Below are 6,754 nucleotides of genomic sequence, written 5' to 3' on the forward strand. Positions count from 1 at the left end.
TTAAATTCCGAAGGAGTTAACCTAAAAGGTGCTTTGGCTTTAGGAGTCACACCAAGAATAAGGTCAAAACTAAAACTTTACCTGCGGTGTGATAAAGCCGACAACTCATCAGGGAAAGATATTGCTATATTCCATAACAAGTTCCAAATCGGAGAGACTCACTGTCTTCATTGAACTCTCCAATAAAAGAGTCAAGAAGACCTCACATTACCTTACTTGGCACATGGGTACTTTCAAAAATAGAAATTATAGGAATGGACTCTAGAATATAATTTCCCCCCGATAGACGTACCCTCCCTTGACAAGCAAAATACACACGCTTTTCAACATAGAGAATTTGGTCAAGTTAGCGGAAATCCAATCCATATTGATGACAACATTTAATGTACAAATTCTAAAAGTAAATCAACATCAATGATAAGTGTTGTCATCCACCAAGATCCCACACACGTCAGGAAATTTCCTACAACATGACTAGACCTCTCACAGTCGCATCACTATCTAACGTCGAAATCAGTGGACTCTAAGGTACAACAAAACAAGTATAAGAGAAAAACAATGACACAAAAGATCTACCATACATACAACTATTCCAACTCTGAGTACCGACCACTATGTATTTGGGTTTCCTCATGGTTCCCCTAGTCCAAAATATATTTCTTATGCTTATGATAATACGGGCCCAATACTAACATTCACACCTATATATATATATATTCGCTTTTGGCATTACCAAAAATTTACCTATCTTCCTGCTTTAGGTTAAAGATTGGTACACCTATTTTGCTTCTAGAATCCCATAACTACTAGAATCCGAAGGCTAACTAAATCCTCTCTTCCTGATCTGCCATCAACCAACGATAAACCAACAACTTACACGGCTTGTCGAATACATGCAACACTCTTCGAACTATGAATGCTCATGGATGACTGAGCTTGTAGGCAGTGGCGGAGCCAGGGTCAAAATACAGGGGTATCCCAAACTTTTGTGGGATACCTGGAACCCAAACATTATAACTAGAGGCTGAAATTAAAAGTTCAAAACAAAACATATATATTAAATAAATTGGTTCAAAATTATGACTTCAAAACCTAGATAGAAAATTAAACTAATAATAAATATTTTATGACATCAAAATATGACACGTCGTTTAGCGTGAAGCTCACATGCAAGTTATTCATTATTTTTACTTATTATATTAAAACCTAAATAAATAATATCTTTTGATTTTAAGTAATTCCATTATATATTATACTAATTCTAAAGTCCTTGGTGAGCAATACTTGGCCGTGATTGGTTGGATTTTTTTAATTGAAGCTTCTAGAACCTTTCACCACCTCATCTCTCTACAACTGTGTAAACATGGATTAGATTGCTCCACCTCTTCTTCTATCGCTTATTATTCCACTGCCTTAGGTTAATCTCCACCGCTTTTCGCCCACCGTACATACTCACCGCTCTTCGTACCCGGTGTATCTTGATGTGTGACAACTCGATATTTCGAATATGTGTAATGACCTAAAAACTCAAGAATTATAATCTCTTTTGATATAATGAAATTATCGTCAAAAATAAAATGTTCAAAAGTCTCTATTGGGTTGCCTAAAACAATAGTTATCATGTCAAGGTTTTCAGAAATATAAAGAACACTAAAATCCGAGTTATAACAAAGAAGTTATGACCAACCTAAGATTCACAGCAAGACCGTTAATACGATTAAACGTAAAACGCGAAGTTTTAATAAGATACTTTTTAACCTTAAGTATCTAAATGAAAGTTGTAAATATCATTAAACCGAGAACATACATAAAAAGAACGTCCAAATCTGACTTCGTATGAGGAAGTTATGATTTTTTCAAGTTTCGGATATAGCAGCAGACAACTAAAATACTCGAAATAGAGATCGAGAGATAATTAGACGATACAACCTAAATGAGAATCGAAGATGTCAACAATAGTAGCTCAACAGTATAAAGTCTGACGAGAACGAACGTCACATGAAGAAGTTATGGATTTTTAACGGATTTTCGTGTCCCGACCTGTTAAAAATGAATAATCAAAATCAAAATCAAAATTGGCCGACGGAGTCTAAACGAGATTTGTAGAGTATATTCTCACCTTCGCGTGCATATAAGGAACGTCGAAATCGGAGCTCGTACGTGAAAGTTATGCATTTTACAAGTCCGAGACCCGAAATCCAAGGCTGTAAGGCCTACCACGACGTGGTACTGTGACTGATGGGTGCCAGGTGCATCAGCAAACATCTCGTCAATGGAAGATGATAGAATCCCTCACCACGACGTGGTGAGGTGTACCACGACGTGGTGCCCAATTTAGGGCTATAAATAGCAGCCGAAGGTGTTGAGTTTCATTGCTCATTTCTTCTCTCTCTCTCTCTCTCTCTCTCTCTCTCTCTCTCTCGTGCCGAAGCTCTGCGTTTAGACCCCCCGAAGCCATCCTGAAGCCCCGGTCTTCATAGCAAGTTCCTAAGGAAGGTTTTTCACTCCCGAGATTCCCGAGAATCCCGAGAAATTCAACTTTCCCTAGTCGAAGTTCTGCTCAGTTATCGTTTCACCTTCTTCTATCTATCAAGTGAGTTCATACCCCTACAATTACGTTTTTGATATTGCCATATTTATATCTATTTTTAGGCAATATTTAAGTACATTTTTATTAAAAGGTTGGTAATTTGTTTAGAATAATGGTACTTATGAGCTTAAATATTATCTGCAGCCAAAAAGAAGACATTTTGAAGAAAAGGGACTAAAAGCGTTAAAGGAAGAAACTTTGGGAGTTAAAAGGTTAAAGGAAAAGAAAATATGGAAAAAGCGTTCTCACGTCGTGAGAACTGGAAGATTCACAACGTGAGAGTTAGTTCTAGAAGATATGTACGCGGGTGAAGGAATCCTTGACGGGCACGGTTATCTGGAACTCACGACGTGAATATCTTATTATTCACGACGTGAATTTATAAAAATCAGCAACTATATAAACCCTTGACCATTACGAATAGAGGGGACTTTTGGCTAGAGAAAGGGGTTCCAGAAGGCGATTTTGAGCAGAAGAAAAGTCCTGGAAAGAAGCTTTCAACACCAAAAGAGTGAAGGGTCATAATTTAGTTTACTTATTTGTTATCTAGGAACATGTTTCACTATACTTTGATTTGTGTTAGTGTGTTAGTTGCTATTATGAGCAGCTGAATCTAGCTACTCTTTTTTAGCTAGATGAAGCTTCCAACTTATGAATAGCTTAATTTTTATGGATTTATTTAGTTGGTAAATTGCTTGTGTTTGATTTTTAGTTACCTAGCATGCTTGTGTTTGTTTCTCTAGCTGCTTAATGTCATGTTCTGTGTAGCTTAGTGACCATTAACTGCATGAACTTGTTTACCTAATAATTTAGTGAACATTAAATTGTTAGAGCTAGGATTGACCAATCTTAGTTAGTAATTAGAATAAATAGACTTAGCTGTGTTAGAGAATGTGGATTGTGACTATAATTGCGTTTGCATAATAAATCTTACATAACATATTCATATTCATAATTGGTTCTGTGTTTAATTGTGTGTGACCATACATAGTTTGACATGAATTAATTAATTATTGGTAAAGTTAGAATTAAATTACTAATACAATTAAAACCAACTAGATAATCCATATTTATTAACTAGCCATAAGGAAGAAGTGGATTTAAACTAGACAAGAGTGTGTTTTTACTTATTGATTGAATTTGAGTTAAGTTCGTCTGATCTTGTAAAATCAGATAAAACCCTTTATAAACTTGTTAATAATTAGGTTAATTTGATAGCAAATAGATTAATTAGTAACACCGTTCCCTGTGATCGACACCCGACTTACCCAAGCTATACTGTAATCCGACTAGGTACACTGCCTATAAGTGCATAGTTAGTTTAAGTTTGTTAGGTTATAAATATTAAAATTAGTGGGTACTTTCGTGCACATCAAGTTTTTGGTGCCGTTGCCGGGGAACGCCCATTTTATTAGTTTATTTAGTTGCATTAGATTAATCGACCCTTTTTGTGGAGTAAAATCTGCAAAAAGTTCATTAGTTATTTATTTTTGTTTATTAGCTTAGTTTATTAGCATATAACAAAAATTTTGTTTTCTATTTCTGTCGCAGAATTCATGACGTGAGTTTTATAAACTCACGACGTGAAAGCTGTGATTTTTAGTTTTTAGTTTATTTTTCTATTTTAGTTTTACTTTTTTTTTTATTTGTGTTTAGTTTGCAGGAGTTCATGACCAGAGGATCTACCACACCTTTGGTGCCACCAATTGAAGATCCCGAAGCTGCACTTCACATTAAGACTGATAAGAAGACGCCATTGCAAGAATTAAAGTCAGCATTTTCAAGAAAGTCGGGAAAGAAGACAGGAGAGTCAAGTTCATCCTCAAGGAACAAGAGCAATTTTGAGCACTTGGATCAAATACCCGTCCAAACCGAATCCGAATACGATACCAAGCCGGAATTTGAAGAACATACGAGCGAACCCGAGAACAAGCCAAGGAACAAGATGACATCAATTGAAGAGATGTCCATGGGAGCTTACAAGAAGCGGATCCGAGAAGATGTGGGTCTCGGTTTAGTCCAACTCGCAATACCTGCCACTGCCACATTCAAGCTGAAGGGGCACATCTTGACTGCACTGAAGGATATCCCATTTTTTGGGAAAGATCATGAGGATGCTTTTAAGCATCTAGATGAAGTCAACGACATTGCGGATTACTTCAATGTCCCAAATGTCAACATAAACACCGTCTTGCTTAGGATGCTTCCCATTACTTTCAAGGGAGCTGCTAAGGAGTGGTTAAAATCACTTCCATCGGGTACAATCACCACTTGGGCTCAAATGCGTGAGCAATTCCTGGACCAGTTTTTCCCTCCATCCAAGATAGCTAAACTCAAGAAGGCAATAGCCAATTTTGAGCAACAGCCGGGGGAGTCATTATACGAAGCATGGGAGCGGTACAAGGGCTTGCTCATAAATTGCCCTCAGCATGATCTAAATGTGCAACAAGAGATGTCAATCTTCTATGATGGGGTCAACGTTATGACAAGACAACTCCTTGACTCTCAAGGACCTTTGACAAAGAAAAATCCAAGGGAGGTCAAGGAGCTGATTGAAGAATTCGCGAAGCACTCTCGTGAATACCACAACCCTAGGCAAGATGGAATCAAAGGCGGTGGAGGGGCCCAAACTGAAGAAATAGCAGCTGTGATGGCTATGCTGAATAATTTGGATCGCAGGATTACATAAATGGACCAGTCAATTCATGCCATGAGAGTGGGTTGCGAGAGGTGTAGTGGTCCGCACTTGACCAAGGACTGCAATTTAGATGAGTTTGGGAACAGAAAAGCTCAAGTGTGCTACTCGAGTGGGGATAAGTTTGATGAAGACTGGAGGAAACCAAAGAAGGAGTGGCTGCCATATGAAGAATATAAGAAGCAAAAAGAGGAGAAGTATAGGCAGACAGGTCGAGGCTTCTATCAAAAGGAGCAGCCACCAGCTGAGAAGAAACCCGATCTAGAGACCATGTTGATGAAGTTTATGGAAGCTTCGGAATAGAGACACGATGCTACTGATTTTGCTATTAATGAATAGCAAACTTTAATAAAGAATTACCAAGCCTCCATCAATAACCTCGAAGTACAATTTGGTCAGCTAGCCACTCTGGTTTATGAGAAGTTGTCCCCAAAAAATCCCGAAACGAAGGCCCAATCTCATGTAATGGCCACAGATACTGAAGAAGAGGCCATCTATGAGTTCTTAGAAGCCTTAGAAATTGAACAACAGCAGCCCGATCCAAAGTTGAAGAAGCCCAAGCTCGAAAATCAAGATGTTGCTGAATTGCAGAATTCACGACGTGAGAAATGTAAGTTCACGACGTGGGCCCGTCATGAATAGAAAAATCCTGTAGCTGGTTCGGGTTATCAGCCGCCTTTGCCTTTTCCTTCCCGAGCTACCCTTAGTCCACTGGAAAGAGAGCATCTGGAGTTTGTTAAGCACGTGAAGGGTATCCCGATTAATACTCCTTTTTTCGAGTCCTTATCAAAAATTCCCGAGCATCAGAAATTACTGCAAGATTTGATAGACACTCGCCAGCAATTAAAGAAGCATTCTAAGGTGATTCTAAGTGAGCAAAGCTCAAAAGCTGTGTTAGGAGAGACACTTAAGAAGATGGGAGATCCTGGATGCCTCACTCTTCCATGTGAGTTTGGTAACAAAATGAAGGTTAATGCTTTAGCCGATTCTGGGGCTAGCATTAATTTGATGTCTTATATATTTTATCAGAAGTTGGAAATTCAGAAGATGAAGGCTACAAGAATGACTATTCACATGACGAACCGTTTAGTGACACAACCACGGGGCATCGTGGAGGATATTTTGGTAAAAATTGGAAAATTTGTTTTTCCAATAGATTTTGTAGTGTTGGATATGAAGGAAGACCCCGATGTTCCATTGCTTAACACTGCTGGAGCTCTTGTTGATATTCGTGAGTCCAAGCTCACCTTGAGGGTGGGTGATGAAAAAGAAGTTTTTGGGATAGAAGATGGCTTCCAAAGGAATCATGTTCAAGAAGAGGTATTCACAATTAATGAAGAAAATGAATTAGAAGAACTAGAAAAGCTTATGGAGGAAGAGATCAAGACAGTTCATCAAGTCAAAAGAACAAAACCAAGAGCATCTGTTCCATATTTTCTTGAAGTCATTGCTTACAAGAGTCCACCTTC

The 6,754-nt window shown here is 38.1% G+C and overlaps 1 non-coding gene across 1 annotated transcript; it reads right to left on the reverse strand.

Annotated features, from left to right (window-relative positions):
• Window positions 1-4,919: 4,919 nt before the first annotated feature.
• Window positions 4,920-5,026, reverse strand: LOC111912068 (small nucleolar RNA R71). Its single transcript, XR_002857067.2, has one exon. It is a non-coding gene; the product is annotated as a small nucleolar RNA R71 (small nucleolar RNA).
• Window positions 5,027-6,754: the final 1,728 nt, after the last annotated feature.

Source organism: Lactuca sativa, chromosome 6 (assembly GCF_002870075.4).
Source record: "Lactuca sativa cultivar Salinas chromosome 6, Lsat_Salinas_v11, whole genome shotgun sequence".
In the NCBI taxonomy this organism is placed as follows: Eukaryota; Viridiplantae; Streptophyta; class Magnoliopsida; order Asterales; family Asteraceae; genus Lactuca; species Lactuca sativa.